The 17,499-nt window shown below is 45.2% G+C and overlaps 12 non-coding genes and 1 pseudogene across 12 annotated transcripts; all 13 read right to left on the reverse strand.

Moving 5' to 3' along the window:
• Nucleotides 1-1,022: 1,022 nt before the first annotated feature.
• LOC141247274 (U2 spliceosomal RNA) lies at nt 1,023-1,213 on the reverse strand. The gene has a single exon (XR_012310757.1). It is a non-coding gene; the product is annotated as a U2 spliceosomal RNA (small nuclear RNA).
• A 1,124-nt stretch (nt 1,214-2,337) lies between these two features.
• On the reverse strand, nt 2,338-2,528 carry LOC141247199 (U2 spliceosomal RNA). The gene has a single exon (XR_012310686.1). It is a non-coding gene; the product is annotated as a U2 spliceosomal RNA (small nuclear RNA).
• Nucleotides 2,529-3,649: 1,121 nt separating this feature from the next.
• On the reverse strand, nt 3,650-3,840 carry LOC141247200 (U2 spliceosomal RNA). Its single transcript, XR_012310687.1, has one exon. It is a non-coding gene; the product is annotated as a U2 spliceosomal RNA (small nuclear RNA).
• Nucleotides 3,841-4,964: 1,124 nt separating this feature from the next.
• LOC141247212 (U2 spliceosomal RNA) lies at nt 4,965-5,155 on the reverse strand. Its single transcript, XR_012310698.1, has one exon. It is a non-coding gene; the product is annotated as a U2 spliceosomal RNA (small nuclear RNA).
• A 1,120-nt stretch (nt 5,156-6,275) lies between these two features.
• Nucleotides 6,276-6,466, reverse strand: LOC141247201 (U2 spliceosomal RNA). Its single transcript, XR_012310688.1, has one exon. It is a non-coding gene; the product is annotated as a U2 spliceosomal RNA (small nuclear RNA).
• A 1,119-nt stretch (nt 6,467-7,585) lies between these two features.
• LOC141247202 (U2 spliceosomal RNA) lies at nt 7,586-7,776 on the reverse strand. The gene has a single exon (XR_012310689.1). It is a non-coding gene; the product is annotated as a U2 spliceosomal RNA (small nuclear RNA).
• Nucleotides 7,777-8,906: 1,130 nt separating this feature from the next.
• Nucleotides 8,907-9,097, reverse strand: LOC141247203 (U2 spliceosomal RNA). The gene has a single exon (XR_012310690.1). It is a non-coding gene; the product is annotated as a U2 spliceosomal RNA (small nuclear RNA).
• A 1,124-nt stretch (nt 9,098-10,221) lies between these two features.
• LOC141247206 (U2 spliceosomal RNA) lies at nt 10,222-10,412 on the reverse strand. The gene has a single exon (XR_012310692.1). It is a non-coding gene; the product is annotated as a U2 spliceosomal RNA (small nuclear RNA).
• Nucleotides 10,413-11,532: 1,120 nt separating this feature from the next.
• LOC141247219 (U2 spliceosomal RNA) lies at nt 11,533-11,724 on the reverse strand. The gene has a single exon (XR_012310705.1). It is a non-coding gene; the product is annotated as a U2 spliceosomal RNA (small nuclear RNA).
• A 1,112-nt stretch (nt 11,725-12,836) lies between these two features.
• Nucleotides 12,837-13,027, reverse strand: LOC141247221 (U2 spliceosomal RNA). Its single transcript, XR_012310707.1, has one exon. It is a non-coding gene; the product is annotated as a U2 spliceosomal RNA (small nuclear RNA).
• A 1,120-nt stretch (nt 13,028-14,147) lies between these two features.
• LOC141247207 (U2 spliceosomal RNA) lies at nt 14,148-14,338 on the reverse strand. The gene has a single exon (XR_012310693.1). It is a non-coding gene; the product is annotated as a U2 spliceosomal RNA (small nuclear RNA).
• A 1,119-nt stretch (nt 14,339-15,457) lies between these two features.
• LOC141247208 (U2 spliceosomal RNA) lies at nt 15,458-15,648 on the reverse strand. Its single transcript, XR_012310694.1, has one exon. It is a non-coding gene; the product is annotated as a U2 spliceosomal RNA (small nuclear RNA).
• Nucleotides 15,649-16,768: 1,120 nt separating this feature from the next.
• On the reverse strand, nt 16,769-16,969 carry LOC141247225 (U2 spliceosomal RNA; annotated as a pseudogene).
• Nucleotides 16,970-17,499: the final 530 nt, after the last annotated feature.

Genomic DNA, 17,499 nt, shown 5'->3' on the forward strand with positions numbered 1-17,499 from the left:
TCTAGATCCCTCACATGCCTGCACTTTTCGGCTTGCTGCTGCTGCAATCCACGCGTTTTAGATCTGCATAACTCCACCTCTTTTAGCACAGTACCCTCAACCCCCGGCTGTTCCCACCCGCCTCAACACCGTTGGAAGGGAGGAGAACCAATTAAGGCGGGGGGGGGGGGGGTGGAACGAGCAGCTGTCTACCCTTAGCAGGAGGGTTGCTGATTAATTACCTCTCCTGCTGCTGCTGCTGCTGGCTGTCCAGCAGCAGACTGAAGGTGGCTGCTGCTGTGCGCAGGTATATAAAGGCTCAGAGCCTATTATGACACGCGCAGCCAGCGTTCCATTGCCACATTCCGTCTACTGCAGGCGGGATACCTGGATGGCTGAATGTCACTGAGAAGCTCACAGAGACCGCCATAAGCAACAGTTTAAAAGAATGCCACAGACTAATCAACCAAACTTTTTGGGTTGGTTTCTCTTTTATAGTCTGCAGGCATTAAATGAAAGAAGTCAGTGTTCCAGCAGAGGGAGACAACGTTTCAGAAAAGGCATTGTAGCAAACCAAAAAAGAAATTTTAAGCGCAGCAGAGTAACCAGCTCACATACCTGTTAGCTCAGGTGAGTTTAAAAGGCTGCTGTTGATAACAAGGGCATTTGCTAAATAGATGGTGTGTGTGCAACAATATACTGAAAGGTCAATTATATTGTGCAGCTTATCTCACCACCTGTAGTTATTTAGGTGAAAGCTCCAAAATGCTTGCCTAATATGTCTGTTTATCCAAAAGGAAGTATAGAGGGAGAGCTAGATAGATAGCATTGCATTACATTACATTACATGGCAATGCAATGCACAGTTGCTGAAGTTGAACCAAAATGAGCTTGTCATCTGGCTTCTGCAACTTTTAACATGAAAAATCCAATGAGGAGAAGAAAAGCAAAGCCAAAGAGTCCATCCCAAAATCCGACAAACAAGCAAAATGAACAAAAAGCATTGAATTCAATTCTTTCTGATTTTAGAAACTGCATTAAAGAAGGGGTGCACCGGTCCTGGAGATACTGCAATACCAGGTCAATGCGTGGAGTGGACAGAGCAAGCTCTTTTTCCATCTCCCTGTTCTAAAAATCCATTTAATATATGGTCCCCAGATAGGGGACGTATCAGATATTAAACTGATAAGAACAGATACTACACTTGATCTTAGCCAAAAGGCCGAGAAGCGATAACCAGAATTGGTTTCCGACTACGGTGCCACCCAAGGATTCTGAAAAGTCCATTTGTGGAGATGGCCACCTGGACTCCCGTTAAGAAGACATGCTGTCAACCTCTAGATCCCTCACATGCCTGCACTTTTCGGCTTGCTGCTGCTGCAATCCACGCGTTTTAGATCTGCATAACTCCACCTCTTTTAGCACAGTACCCTCAACCCCCGGCTGTTCCCACCCGCCTCAACACCGTTGGAAGGGAGGAGAACCAATTAAGGCGGGGGGGGGGGGGGTGGAACGAGCAGCTGTCTACCCTTAGCAGGAGGGTTGCTGATTAATTACCTCTCCTGCTGCTGCTGCTGCTGGCTGTCCAGCAGCAGACTGAAGGTGGCTGCTGCTGTGCGCAGGTATATAAAGGCTCAGAGCCTATTATGACACGCGCAGCCAGCGTTCCATTGCCACATTCCGTCTACTGCAGGCGGGATACCTGGATGGCTGAATGTCACTGAGAAGCTCACAGAGACCGCCATAAGCAACAGTTTAAAAGAATGCCACAGACTAATCAACCAAACTTTTTGGGTTGGTTTCTCTTTTATAGTCTGCAGGCATTAAATGAAAGAAGTCAGTGTTCCAGCAGAGGGAGACAACGTTTCAGAAAAGGCATTGTAGCAAACCAAAAAAGAAATTTTAAGCGCAGCAGAGTAACCAGCTCACATACCTGTTAGCTCAGGTGAGTTTAAAAGGCTGCTGTTGATAACAAGGGCATTTGCTAAATAGATGGTGTGTGTGCAACAATATACTGAAAGGTCAATTATATTGTGCAGCTTATCTCACCACCTGTAGTTATTTAGGTGAAAGCTCCAAAATGCTTGCCTAATATGTCTGTTTATCCAAAAGGAAGTATAGAGGGAGAGCTAGATAGATAGCATTGCATTACATTACATTACATGGCAATGCAATGCACAGTTGCTGAAGTTGAACCAAAATGAGCTTGTCATCTGGCTTCTGCAACTTTTAACATGAAAAATCCAATGAGGAGAAGAAAAGCAAAGCCAAAGAGTCCATCCCAAAATCCGACAAACAAGCAAAATGAACAAAAAGCATTGAATTCAATTCTTTCTGATTTTAGAAACTGCATTAAAGAAGGGGTGCACCGGTCCTGGAGATACTGCAATACCAGGTCAATGCGTGGAGTGGACAGAGCAAGCTCTTTTTCCATCTCCCTGTTCTAAAAATCCATTTAATATATGGTCCCCAGATAGGGGACGTATCAGATATTAAACTGATAAGAACAGATACTACACTTGATCTTAGCCAAAAGGCCGAGAAGCGATAACCAGAATTGGTTTCCGACTACGGTGCCACCCAAGGATTCTGAAAAGTCCATTTGTGGAGATGGCCACCTGGACTCCCGTTAAGAAGACATGCTGTCAACCTCTAGATCCCTCACATGCCTGCACTTTTCGGCTTGCTGCTGCTGCAATCCACGCGTTTTAGATCTGCATAACTCCACCTCTTTTAGCACAGTACCCTCAACCCCCGGCTGTTCCCACCCGCCTCAACACCGTTGGAAGGGAGGAGAACCAATTAAGGCGGGGGGGGGGGTGGAACGAGCAGCTGTCTACCCTTAGCAGGAGGGTTGCTGATTAATTACCTCTCCTGCTGCTGCTGCTGCTGGCTGTCCAGCAGCAGACTGAAGGTGGCTGCTGCTGTGCGCAGGTATATAAAGGCTCAGAGCCTATTATGACACGCGCAGCCAGCGTTCCATTGCCACATTCCGTCTACTGCAGGCGGGATACCTGGATGGCTGAATGTCACTGAGAAGCTCACAGAGACCGCCATAAGCAACAGTTTAAAAGAATGCCACAGACTAATCAACCAAACTTTTTGGGTTGGTTTCTCTTTTATAGTCTGCAGGCATTAAATGAAAGAAGTCAGTGTTCCAGCAGAGGGAGACAACGTTTCAGAAAAGGCATTGTAGCAAACCAAAAAAGAAATTTTAAGCGCAGCAGAGTAACCAGCTCACATACCTGTTAGCTCAGGTGAGTTTAAAAGGCTGCTGTTGATAACAAGGGCATTTGCTAAATAGATGGTGTGTGTGCAACAATATACTGAAAGGTCAATTATATTGTGCAGCTTATCTCACCACCTGTAGTTATTTAGGTGAAAGCTCCAAAATGCTTGCCTAATATGTCTGTTTATCCAAAAGGAAGTATAGAGGGAGATCTAGATAGATAGCATTGCATTACATTACATTACATGGCAATGCAATGCACAGTTGCTGAAGTTGAACCAAAATGAGCTTGTCATCTGGCTTCTGCAACTTTTAACATGAAAAATCCAATGAGGAGAAGAAAAGCAAAGCCAAAGAGTCCATCCCAAAATCCGACAAACAAGCAAAATGAACAAAAAGCATTGAATTCAATTCTTTCTGATTTTAGAAACTGCATTAAAGAAGGGGTGCACCGGTCCTGGAGATACTGCAATACCAGGTCAATGCGTGGAGTGGACAGAGCAAGCTCTTTTTCCATCTCCCTGTTCTAAAAATCCATTTAATATATGGTCCCCAGATAGGGGACGTATCAGATATTAAACTGATAAGAACAGATACTACACTTGATCTTAGCCAAAAGGCCGAGAAGCGATAACCAGAATTGGTTTCCGACTACGGTGCCACCCAAGGATTCTGAAAAGTCCATTTGTGGAGATGGCCACCTGGACTCCCGTTAAGAAGACATGCTGTCAACCTCTAGATCCCTCACATGCCTGCACTTTTCGGCTTGCTGCTGCTGCAATCCACGCGTTTTAGATCTGCATAACTCCACCTCTTTTAGCACAGTACCCTCAACCCCCGGCTGTTCCCACCCGCCTCAACACCGTTGGAAGGGAGGAGAACCAATTAAGGCGGGGGGGGGGGGGGTGGAACGAGCAGCTGTCTACCCTTAGCAGGAGGGTTGCTGATTAATTACCTCTCCTGCTGCTGCTGCTGCTGGCTGTCCAGCAGCAGACTGAAGGTGGCTGCTGCTGTGCGCAGGTATATAAAGGCTCAGAGCCTATTATGACACGCGCAGCCAGCGTTCCATTGCCACATTCCGTCTACTGCAGGCGGGATACCTGGATGGCTGAATGTCACTGAGAAGCTCACAGAGACCGCCATAAGCAACAGTTTAAAAGAATGCCACAGACTAATCAACCAAACTTTTTGGGTTGGTTTCTCTTTTATAGTCTGCAGGCATTAAATGAAAGAAGTCAGTGTTCCAGCAGAGGGAGACAACGTTTCAGAAAAGGCATTGTAGCAAACCAAAAAAGAAATTTTAAGCGCAGCAGAGTAACCAGCTCACATACCTGTTAGCTCAGGTGAGTTTAAAAGGCTGCTGTTGATAACAAGGGCATTTGCTAAATAGATGGTGTGTGTGCAACAATATACTGAAAGGTCAATTATATTGTGCAGCTTATCTCACCACCTGTAGTTATTTAGGTGAAAGCTCCAAAATGCTTGCCTAATATGTCTGTTTATCCAAAAGGAAGTATAGAGGGAGAGCTAGATAGATAGCATTGCATTACATTACATTACATGGCAATGCAATGCACAGTTGCTGAAGTTGAACCAAAATGAGCTTGTCATCTGGCTTCTGCAACTTTTAACATGAAAAATCCAATGAGGAGAAGAAAAGCAAAGCCAAAGAGTCCATCCCAAAATCCGACAAACAAGCAAAATGAACAAAAAGCATTGAATTCAATTCTTTCTGATTTTAGAAACTGCATTAAAGAAGGGGTGCACCAGTCCTGGAGATACTGCAATACCAGGTCAATGCGTGGAGTGGACAGAGCAAGCTCTTTTTCCATCTCCCTGTTCTAAAAATCCATTTAATATATGGTCCCCAGATAGGGGACGTATCAGATATTAAACTGATAAGAACAGATACTACACTTGATCTTAGCCAAAAGGCCGAGAAGCGATAACCAGAATTGGTTTCCGACTACGGTGCCACCCAAGGATTCTGAAAAGTCCATTTGTGGAGATGGCCACCTGGACTCCCGTTAAGAAGACATGCTGTCAACCTCTAGATCCCTCACATGCCTGCACTTTTCGGCTTGCTGCTGCTGCAATCCACGCGTTTTAGATCTGCATAACTCCACCTCTTTTAGCACAGTACCCTCAACCCCCGGCTGTTCCCACCCGCCTCAACACCGTTGGAAGGGAGGAGAACCAATTAAGGCGGGGGGGGGGGGGTGGAACGAGCAGCTGTCTACCCTTAGCAGGAGGGTTGCTGATTAATTACCTCTCCTGCTGCTGCTGCTGGCTGTCCAGCAGCAGACTGAAGGTGGCTGCTGCTGTGCGCAGGTATATAAAGGCTCAGAGCCTATTATGACACGCGCAGCCAGCGTTCCATTGCCGCATTCCGTCTACTGCAGGCGGGATACCTGGATGGCTGAATGTCACTGAGAAGCTCACAGAGACCGCCATAAGCAACAGTTTAAAAGAATGCCACAGACTAATCAACCAAACATTTTGGGTTGGTTTCTCTTTTATAGTCTGCAGGCATTAAATGAAAGAAGTCAGTGTTCCAGCAGAGGGAGACAACGTTTCAGAAAAGGCATTGTAGCAAACCAAAAAAGAAATTTTAAGCGCAGCAGAGTAACCAGCTCACATACCTGTTAGCTCAGGTGAGTTTAAAAGGCTACTGTTGATAACAAGGGTATTTGCTAAATAGATGGTGTGTGTGCAACAATATACTGAAAGGTCAATTATATTGTGCAGCTTATCTCACCACCTGTAGTTATTTAGGTGAAAGCTCCAAAATGCTTGCCTAATATGTCTGTTTATCCAAAAGGAAGTATAGAGGGAGAGCTAGATAGATAGCATTGCATTACATTACATTACATGGCAATGCAATGCACAGTTGCTGAAGTTGAACCAAAATGAGCTTGTCATCTGGCTTCTGCAACTTTTAACATGAAAAATCCAATGAGGAGAAGAAAAGCAAAGCCAAAGAGTCCATCCCAAAATCCGACAAACAAGCAAAATGAACAAAAAGCATTGAATTCAATTCTTTCTGATTTTAGAAACTGCATTAAAGAAGGGGTGCACCGGTCCTGGAGATACTGCAATACCAGGTCAATGCGTGGAGTGGACAGAGCAAGCTCTTTTTCCATCTCCCTGTTCTAAAAATCCATTTAATATATGGTCCCCAGATAGGGGACGTATCAGATATTAAACTGATAAGAACAGATACTACACTTGATCTTAGCCAAAAGGCCGAGAAGCGATAACCAGAATTGGTTTCCGACTACGGTGCCACCCAAGGATTCTGAAAAGTCCATTTGTGGAGATGGCCACCTGGACTCCCGTTAAGAAGACATGCTGTCAACCTCTAGATCCCTCACATGCCTGCACTTTTCGGCTTGCTGCTGCTGCAATCCACGCGTTTTAGATCTGCATAACTCCACCTCTTTTAGCACAGTACCCTCAACCCCCGGCTGTTCCCACCCGCCTCAACACCGTTGGAAGGGAGGAGAACCAATTAAGGCGGGGGGGGGTGGAACGAGCAGCTGTCTACCCTTAGCAGGAGGGTTGCTGATTAATTACCTCTCCTGCTGCTGCTGCTGCTGGCTGTCCAGCAGCAGACTGAAGGTGGCTGCTGCTGTGCGCAGGTATATAAAGGCTCAGAGCCTATTATGACACGCGCAGCCAGCGTTCCATTGCCACATTCCGTCTACTGCAGGCGGGATACCTGGATGGCTGAATGTCACTGAGAAGCTCACAGAGACCGCCATAAGCAACAGTTTAAAAGAATGCCACAGACTAATCAACCAAACTTTTTGGGTTGGTTTCTCTTTTATAGTCTGCAGGCATTAAATGAAAGAAGTCAGTGTTCCAGCAGAGGGAGACAACGTTTCAGAAAAGGCATTGTAGCAAACCAAAAAAGAAATTTTAAGCGCAGCAGAGTAACCAGCTCACATACCTGTTAGCTCAGGTGAGTTTAAAAGGCTGCTGTTGATAACAAGGGCATTTGCTAAATAGATGGTGTGTGTGCAACAATATACTGAAAGGTCAATTATATTGTGCAGCTTATCTCACCACCTGTAGTTATTTAGGTGAAAGCTCCAAAATGCTTGCCTAATATGTCTGTTTATCCAAAAGGAAGTATAGAGGGAGAGCTAGATAGATAGCATTGCATTACATTACATTACATGGCAATGCAATGCACAGTTGCTGAAGTTGAACCAAAATGAGCTTGTCATCTGGCTTCTGCAACTTTTAACATGAAAAATCCAATGAGGAGAAGAAAAGCAAAGCCAAAGAGTCCATCCCAAAATCCGACAAACAAGCAAAATGAACAAAAAGCATTGAATTCAATTCTTTCTGATTTTAGAAACTGCATTAAAGAAGGGGTGCACCGGTCCTGGAGATACTGCAATACCAGGTCAATGCGTGGAGTGGACAGAGCAAGCTCTTTTTCCATCTCCCTGTTCTAAAAATCCATTTAATATATGGTCCCCAGATAGGGGACGTATCAGATATTAAACTGATAAGAACAGATACTACACTTGATCTTAGCCAAAAGGCCGAGAAGCGATAACCAGAATTGGTTTCCGACTACTTCCGACTACGGTGCCACCCAAGGATTCTGAAAAGTCCATTTGTGGAGATGGCCACCTGGACTCCCGTTAAGAAGACATGCTGTCATCCTCTAGATCCCTCACATGCCTGCACTTTTCGGCTTGCTGCTGCTGCAATCCACGCGTTTTAGATCTGCATAACTCCACCTCTTTTAGCACAGTACCCTCAACCCCCGGCTGTTCCCACCCGCCTCAACACCGTTGGAAGGGAGGAGAACCAATTAAGGCGGGGGGGGGGTGGAACGAGCAGCTGTCTACCCTTAGCAGGAGGGTTGCTGATTAATTACCTCTCCTGCTGCTGCTGCTGCTGGCTGTCCAGCAGCAGACTGAAGGTGGCTGCTGCTGTGCGCAGGTATATAAAGGCTCAGAGCCTATTATGACACGCGCAGCCAGCGTTCCATTGCCACATTCCGTCTACTGCAGGCGGGATACCTGGATGGCTGAATGTCACTGAGAAGCTCACAGAGACCGCCATAAGCAACAGTTTAAAAGAATGCCACAGACTAATCAACCAAACTTTTTGGGTTGGTTTCTCTTTTATAGTCTGCAGGCATTAAATGAAAGAAGTCAGTGTTCCAGCAGAGGGAGACAACGTTTCAGAAAAGGCATTGTAGCAAACCAAAAAAGAAATTTTAAGCGCAGCAGAGTAACCAGCTCACATACCTGTTAGCTCAGGTGAGTTTAAAAGGCTGCTGTTGATAACAAGGGCATTTGCTAAATAGATGGTGTGTGTGCAACAATATACTGAAAGGTCAATTATATTGTGCAGCTTATCTCACCACCTGTAGTTATTTAGGTGAAAGCTCCAAAATGCTTGCCTAATATGTCTGTTTATCCAAAAGGAAGTATAGAGGGAGAGCTAGATAGATAGCATTGCATTACATTACATTACATGGCAATGCAATGCACAGTTGCTGAAGTTGAACCAAAATGAGCTTGTCATCTGGCTTCTGCAACTTTTAACATGAAAAATCCAATGAGGAGAAGAAAAGCAAAGCCAAAGAGTCCATCCCAAAATCCGACAAACAAGCAAAATGAACAAAAAGCATTGAATTCAATTCTTTCTGATTTTAGAAACTGCATTAAAGAAGGGGTGCACCGGTCCTGGAGATACTGCAATACCAGGTCAATGCGTGGAGTGGACAGAGCAAGCTCTTTTTCCATCTCCCTGTTCTAAAAATCCATTTAATATATGGTCCCCAGATAGGGGACGTATCAGATATTAAACTGATAAGAACAGATACTACACTTGATCTTAGCCAAAAGGCCGAGAAGCGATAACCAGAATTTGTTTCCGACTACGGTGCCACCCAAGGATTCTGAAAAGTCCATTTGTGGAGATGGCCACCTGGACTCCCGTTAAGAAGACATGCTGTCAACCTCTAGATCCCTCACATGCCTGCACTTTTCGGCTTGCTGCTGCTGCAATCCACGCGTTTTAGATCTGCATAACTCCACCTCTTTTAGCACAGTACCCTCAACCTCCGGCTGTTCCCACCCGCCTCAACACCGTTGGAAGGGAGGAGAACCAATTAAGGCGGGGGGGGGGGGGGTGGAACGAGCAGCTGTCTACCCTTAGCAGGAGGGTTGCTGATTAATTACCTCTCCTGCTGCTGCTGCTGCTGGCTGTCCAGCAGCAGACTGAAGGTGGCTGCTGCTGTGCGCAGGTATATAAAGGCTCAGAGCCTATTATGACACGCGCAGCCAGCGTTCCATTGCCACATTCCGTCTACTGCAGGCGGGATACCTGGATGGCTGAATGTCACTGAGAAGCTCACAGAGACCGCCATAAGCAACAGTTTAAAAGAATGCCACAGACTAATCAACCAAACTTTTTGGGTTGGTTTCTCTTTTATAGTCTGCAGGCATTAAATGAAAGAAGTCAGTGTTCCAGCAGAGGGAGACAACGTTTCAGAAAAGGCATTGTAGCAAACCAAAAAAGAAATTTTAAGCGCAGCAGAGTAACCAGCTCACATACCTGTTAGCTCAGGTGAGTTTAAAAGGCTGCTGTTGATAACAAGGGCATTTGCTAAATAGATGGTGTGTGTGCAACAATATACTGAAAGGTCAATTATATTGTGCAGCTTATCTCACCACCTGTAGTTATTTAGGTGAAAGCTCCAAAATGCTTGCCTAATATGTCTGTTTATCCAAAAGGAAGTATAGAGGGAGAGCTAGATAGATAGCATTGCATTACATTACATTACATGGCAATGCAATGCACAATTGCTGAAGTTGAACCAAAATGAGCTTGTCATCTGGCTTCTGCAACTTTTAACATGAAAAATCCAATGAGGAGAAGAAAAGCAAAGCCAAAGAGTCCATCCCAAAATCCGACAAACAAGCAAAATGAACAAAAAGCATTGAATTCAATTCTTTCTGATTTTAGAAACTGCATTAAAGAAGGGGTGCACCGGTCCTGGAGATACTGCAATACCAGGTCAATGCGTGGAGTGGACAGAGCAAGCTCTTTTTCCATCTCCCTGTTCTAAAAATCCATTTAATATATGGTCCCCAGATAGGGGACGTATCAGATATTAAACTGATAAGAACAGATACTACACTTGATCTTAGCCAAAAGGCCGAGAAGCGATAACCAGAATTGGTTTCCGACTACGGTGCCACCCAAGGATTCTGAAAAGTCCATTTGTGGAGATGGCCACCTGGACTCCCGTTAAGAAGACATGCTGTCAACCTCTAGATCCCTCACATGCCTGCACTTTTCGGCTTGCTGCTGCTGCAATCCACGCGTTTTAGATCTGCATAACTCCACCTCTTTTAGCACAGTACCCTCAACCCCCGGCTGTTCCCACCCGCCTCAACACCGTTGGAAGGGAGGAGAACCAATTAAGGCGGGGGGGGGGGGTGGAACGAGCAGCTGTCTACCCTTAGCAGGAGGGTTGCTGATTAATTACCTCTCCTGCTGCTGCTGCTCCTGGCTGTCCAGCAGCAGACTGAAGGTGGCTGCTGCTGTGCGCAGGTATATAAAGGCTCAGAGCCTATTATGACACGCGCAGCCAGCGTTCCATTGCCACATTCCGTCTACTGCAGGCGGGATACCTGGATGGCTGAATGTCACTGAGAAGCTCACAGAGACCGACATAAGCAACAGTTTAAAAGAATGCCACAGACTAATCAGCCAAACTTTTTGGGTTGGTTTCTCTTTTATAGTCTGCAGGCATTAAATGAAAGAAGTCAGTGTTCCAGCAGAGGGAGACAACGTTTCAGAAAAGGCATTGTAGCAAACCAAAAAAGAAATTTTAAGCGCAGCAGAGTAACCAGCTCACATACCTGTTAGCTCAGGTGAGTTTAAAAGGCTGCTGTTGATAACAAGGGCATTTGCTAAATAGATGGTGTGTGTGCAACAATATACTGAAAGGTCAATTATATTGTGCAGCTTATCTCACCACCTGTAGTTATTTAGGTGAAAGCTCCAAAATGCTTGCCTAATATGTCTGTTTATCCAAAAGGAAGTATAGAGGGAGAGCTAGATAGATAGCATTGCATTACATTACATTACATGGCAATGCAATGCACAGTTGCTGAAGTTGAACCAAAATGAGCTTGTCATCTGGCTTCTGCAACTTTTAACATGAAAAATCCAATGAGGAGAAGAAAAGCAAAGCCAAAGAGTCCATCCAAAATCCGACAAACAAGCAAAATGAACAAAAAGCATTGAATTCAATTCTTTCTGATTTTAGAAACTGCATTAAAGAAGGGTGCACCGGTCCTGGAGATACTGCAATACCAGGTCAATGCGTGGAGTGGACAGAGCAAGCTCTTTTTCCATCTCCCTGTTCTAAAAATCCATTTAATATATGGTCCCCAGATAGGGGACGTATCAGATATTAAACTGATAAGAACAGATACTACACTTGATCTTAGCCAAAAGGCCGGAGAAGCGATAACCAGAATTGGTTTCCGACTACGGTGCCACCCAAGGAATCTGAAAAGTCCATTTGTGAGATGGCCACCTGGACTCCGTTAAGAAGACATGCTGTCAACCTCTAGATCCCTCACATGCCTGCACTTTTCGGCTTGCTGCTGCTGCAATCCACGCGTTTTAGATCTGCATAACTCCACCTCTTATACACAGTACCCTCAACCCCCGGCTGTTCCCACCCGCCTCAACACCGTTGGAAGGGAGGAGACCAATTAAGGCGGGGGGGGGGTGGAACGAGCAGCTGTCTACCCTTAGCAGGAGGGTTGCTGATTAATTACCTCTCCTGCTGCTGCTGCTGCCGGCTGTCCAGCAGCAGACTGAAGGTGGCTGCTGCTGTGCGCAGGTATATAAAGGCTCAGAGCCTATTAAGACACGCGCAGCCAGCGTTCCATTGCCACATTCCGTCTACTGCAGGCGGATACCTGGAAGGCTGAATGTCCCTGAGAAGCTCACAGAGACCGCCATAAGCAACAGTTTAAAAGAATGCCACAGACTAATCAACCAAACTTTTTGGGTTGGTTTCTCTTTTATAGTCTGCAGGCATTAAATGAAGAAGTCAGTGTTCCAGCAGAGGAGAACAACGTTTCAGAAAAGGCATTGTAGCAAACCAAAAAAGAAATTTTAAGCGCAGCAGAGTAACCAGCTCACATACCTGTTAGCTCAGGTGAGTTTTAAAAGGCTGCGTTGATAACAAGGGCATTTGCTAAATAGATGGTGTGTGTGCAACAATATACTGAAAGGTCAATTATATTGTGCAGCTTATCTCACCACCTGTAGTTATTGAGGTGAAAGCTCCAAAATGCTTGCCTAATATGTCTGTTTATCCAAAAGGAAGTATAGAGGGAGAGCTAGATAGATAGCATTGCATTACATTACATTACATGGCAATGCAATGCACAGTTGCTGAAGTTGAACAAAATGAGCTTGTCAGCTGGCTTCTGCAACTTTAACATGAAAAATCCAATGAGGAGAAGAAAAGCAAAGCCAAAGAGTCCATCCCAAAATCCGACAAACAAGCAAAATGAACAAAAAGCATTGAATTCAATTCTTTCTGATTTTAGAAACTGCATTAAAGAAGGGGTGCACCTGTCCTGGAGATACTGCAATACCAGGTCAATGCGTGGAGTGGACAGAGCAAGCTCTTTTCCATCTCCCTGTTCTAAAAATCCATTTAATATTATGGTCCCCAGATAGGGGACGTATCAGATATTAAACTGATAAGAACAGATACTACACTTGATCTTAGCCAAAAGGCCGAGAAGCGATAACCAGAATTGGTTTCCGACTACGTGCCACCCAAGGATTCTGAAAAGTCCATTTGTGGAGATGGCCACCTGGACTCCCGTTAAGAAGACATGCTGTCAACCTCTAGATCCCTCACATGCCTGCACTTTTCGGCTTGCTGCTGCTGCAATCCACGCGTTTTAGATCTGCATAACTCCACCTCTTTTAGCACAGTACCCTCAACCCCCGGCTGTTCCCACCCGCCTCAACACCGTTGGAAGGGAGGAGAACCAATTAAGCGGGGGGGGGGGGTGGAACGAGCAGCTGTCTACCCTTAGCAGGAGGGTTGCTGATTAATTACCTCTCCTGCTGCTGCTGCTGCTGGCTGTCCAGCAGCAGACTGAAGGTGGCTGCTGCTGTGCGCAGGTATATAAAGGCTCAGAGCCTATTATGACACGCGCAGCCAGCGTTCCATTGCCACATTCCGTCTACTGCAGGCGGGATACCTGGATGGCTGAATGTCACTGAGAAGCTCACAGAGACCGCCATAAGCAACAGTTTAAAAGAATGCCACAGACTAATCAACCAAACTTTTTGGGTTGGTTTCTCTTTTATAGTCTGCAGGCATTAAATGAAAGAAGTCAGTGTTCCAGCAGAGGGAGACAACGTTTCAGAAAAGGCATTGTAGCAAACCAAAAAAGAAATTTTAAGCGCAGCAGAGTAACCAGCTCACATACCTGTTAGCTCAGGTGAGTTTAAAAGGCTGCTGTTGATAACAAGGGCATTTGCTAAATAGATGGTGTGTGTGCAACAATATACTGAAAGGTCAATTATATTGTGCAGCTTATCTCACCACCTGTAGTTATTTAGGTGAAAGCTCCAAAATGCTTGCCTAATATGTCTGTTTATCCAAAAGGAAGTATAGAGGGAGAGCTAGATAGATGGCATTGCATTACATTACATTACATGGCAATGCAATGCACAGTTGCTGAAGTTGAACCAAAATGAGCTTGTCATCTGGCTTCTGCAACTTTTAGCATGAAAAATCCAATGAGGAGAAGAAAAGCAAAGCCAAAGAGTCCATCCCAAAATCCGACAAACAAGCAAAATGAACAAAAAGCATTGAATTCAATTCTTTCTGATTTTAGAAACTGCATTAAAGAAGGGGTGCACCGGTCCTGGAGATACTGCAATACCAGGTCAATGCGTGGAGTGGACAGAGCAAGCTCTTTTTCCATCTCCCTGTTCTAAAAATCCATTTAATATATGGTCCCCAGATAGGGGACGTATCAGATATTAAACTGATAAGAACAGATACTACACTTGATCTTAGCCAAAAGGCCGAGAAGCGATAACCAGAATTGGTTTCCGACTACGGTGCCACCCAAGGATTCTGAAAAGTCCATTTGTGGAGATGGCCACCTGGACTCCCGTTAAGAAGACATGCTGTCAACCTCTAGATCCCTCACATGCCTGCACTTTTCGGCTTGCTGCTGCTGCAATCAACGCGTTTTAGATCTGCATAACTCCACCTCTTTTAGCACAGTACCCTCAACCCCCGGCTGTTCCCACCCGCCTCAACACCGTTGGAAGGGAGGAGTACCAATTAAGGCGGGGGGGGGTGGAACGAGCAGCTGTCTACCCTTAGCAGGAGGGTTGCTGATTAATTACCTCTCCTGCTGCTGCTGCTGCTGGCTGTCCAGCAGCAGACTGAAGGTGGCTGCTGCTGTGCGCATGTATATAAAGGCTCAGAGCCTATTATGACACGCGCAGCCAGCGTTCCATTGCCACATTCCGTCTACTGCAGGCGGGATACCTGGATGGCTGAATGTCACTGAGAAGCTCACAGAGACCGCCATAAGCAACAGTTTAAAAGAATGCCATAGACTAATCAACCAAACTTTTTGGGTTGGTTTCTCTTTTATAGTCTGCAGGCATTAAATGAAAGAAGTCAGTGTTCCAGCAGAGGGAGACAACGTTTCAGAAAAGGCATTGTAGCAAACCAAAAAAGAAATTTTAAGCGCAGCAGAGTAACCAGCTCACATACCTGTTAGCTCAGGTGAGTTTAAAAGGCTGCTGTTGATAACAAGGGCATTTGCTAAATAGATGGTGTGTGTGCAACAATATACTGAAAGGTCAATTATATTGTGCAGCTTATCTCACCACCTGTAGTTATTTAGGTGAAAGCTCCAAAATGCTTGCCTAATATGTCTGTTTATCCAAAAGGAAGTATAGAGGGAGAGCTAGATAGATAGCATTGCATTACATTACATTACATGGCAATGCAATGCACAGTTGCTGAAGTTGAACCAAAATGAGCTTGTCATCTGGCTTCTGCAACTTTTAACATGAAAAATCCAATGAGGAGAAGAAAAGCAAAGCCAAAGAGTCCATCCCAAAATCCAACAAACAAGCAAAATGAACAAAAAGCATTGAATTCAATTCTTTCTGATTTTAGAAACTGCATTAAAGAAGGGGTGCACCGGTCCTGGAGATACTGCAATACCAGGTCAATGCGTGGAGTGGACAGAGCAAGCTCTTTTTCCATCTCCCTGTTCTAAAAATCCATTTAATATATGGTCCCCAGATAGGGGACGTATCAGATATTAAACTGATAAGAACAGATACTACACTTGATCTTAGCCAAAAGGCCGAGAAGCGATAACCAGAATTGGTTTCCGACTACGGTGCCACCCAAGGATTCTGAAAAGTCCATTTGTGGAGATGGCCACCTGGACTCCCGTTAAGAAGACATGCTGTCAACCTCTAGATCCCTCACATGCCTGCACTTTTCGGCTTGCTGCTGCTGCAATCCACGCGTTTTAGATCTGCATAACTCCACCTCTTTTAGCACAGTACCCTCAACCCCCGGCTGTTCCCACCCGCCTCAACACCGTTGGAAGGGAGGAGAACCAATTAAGGCGGGGGGGGGGTGGAACGAGCAGCTGTCTACCCTTAGCAGGAGGGTTGCTGATTAATTACCTCTCCTGCTGCTGCTGCTGCTGGCTGTCCAGCAGCAGACTGAAGGTGGCTGCTGCTGTGCGCAGGTATATAAAGGCTCAGAGCCTATTATGACACGCGCAGCCAGCGTTCCATTGCCACATTCCGTCTACTGCAGGCGGGATACCTGGATGGCTGAATGTCACTGAGAAGCTCACAGAGACCGCCATAAGCAACAGTTTAAAAGAATGACACAGACTAATCAACCAAACTTTTTGGGTTGGTTTCTCTTTTATAGTCTGCAGGCATTAAATGAAAGAAGTCAGTGTTCCAGCAGAGGGAGACAACGTTTCAGAAAAGGCATTGTAGCAAACCAAAAAAGAAATTTTAAGCGCAGCAGAGTAACCAGCTCACATACCTGTTAGCTCAGGTGAGTTTAAAAGGCTGCTGTTGATAACAAGGGCATTTGCTAAATAGATGGTGTGTGTGCAACAATATACTGAAAGGTCAATTATATTGTGCAGCTTATCTCACCACCTGTAGTTATTTAGGTGAAAGCTCCAAAATGCTTGCCTAATATGTCTGTTTATCCAAAAGGAAGTATAGAGGGAGAGCTAGATAGATAGCATTGCATTACATTACATTACATGGCAATGCAATGCACAGTTGCTGCAGTTGAACCAAAATGAGCTTGTCATCTGGCTTCTGCAACTTTTAACATGAAAAATCCAATGAGGAGAAGAAAAGCAAAGCCAAAGAGTCCATCCCAAAATCCGACAAACAAGCAAAATGAACAAAAAGCATTGAATTCAATTCTTTCTGATTTTAGAAACTGCATTAAAGAAGGGGTGCACCGGTCCTGGAGATACTGCAATACCAGGTCAATGCGTGGAGTGGACAGAGCAAGCTCTTTTTCCATCTCCCTGTTCTAAAAATCCATTTAATATATGTTCCCCAGATAGGGGACGTATCAGATATTAAACTGATAAGAACAGAATTTTTTTTTTTTTATTGAATATATCTTTTATTAGCACAAAAAAATAAGTTAACAGACAGTGTACAGTGCCGCAGCCCAGTACACACAGAATTCTACATCATATTTACATAGCATGAGGATACGACGCACTAACTAGACACATCACACCCCTATGCTACACAAAACACTCAATCTGAAAGAAAAAGCATGTCAATCAATACAGTACGACGAACCGTGAAAAGGGATGGGGATTGGGAAAAAGGGGATGGGGAGGGGAAAATCACAGGCCCGAAGCTTTATTGAAAGACAAGACACATAAGGGGAGAGGGGGAGGAGGGGTTTAGTCCTCATCCTCGTCCTCCGTACTGTCCACGATGGAATAGTCTCTGAGCAGGCTGTGGATCAGCCTGCGGCAGTCCTGGATGGACATCCTCTCCCTCCTCAAGATGAGCCGGTTCCTGGCGACCCAAACGGCATCCTTGAAGCAGTTCATAAGGCGCCAAGCCTCCTGGATGGCTCCGACGGTATGAACCCCAGGGAAGAGTCCGTAAAACACAGAATGGTGCGATAGGCTCGCCCTGGGGACAGAGTTCCTCAG

This window comes from Phyllobates terribilis, unplaced genomic scaffold (assembly GCF_046119375.1).
Source record: "Phyllobates terribilis strain yellow unplaced genomic scaffold, ASM4611937v1 Scaffold_2849__1_contigs__length_102677, whole genome shotgun sequence".
Classification (NCBI taxonomy): Eukaryota; Metazoa; Chordata; class Amphibia; order Anura; family Dendrobatidae; genus Phyllobates; species Phyllobates terribilis.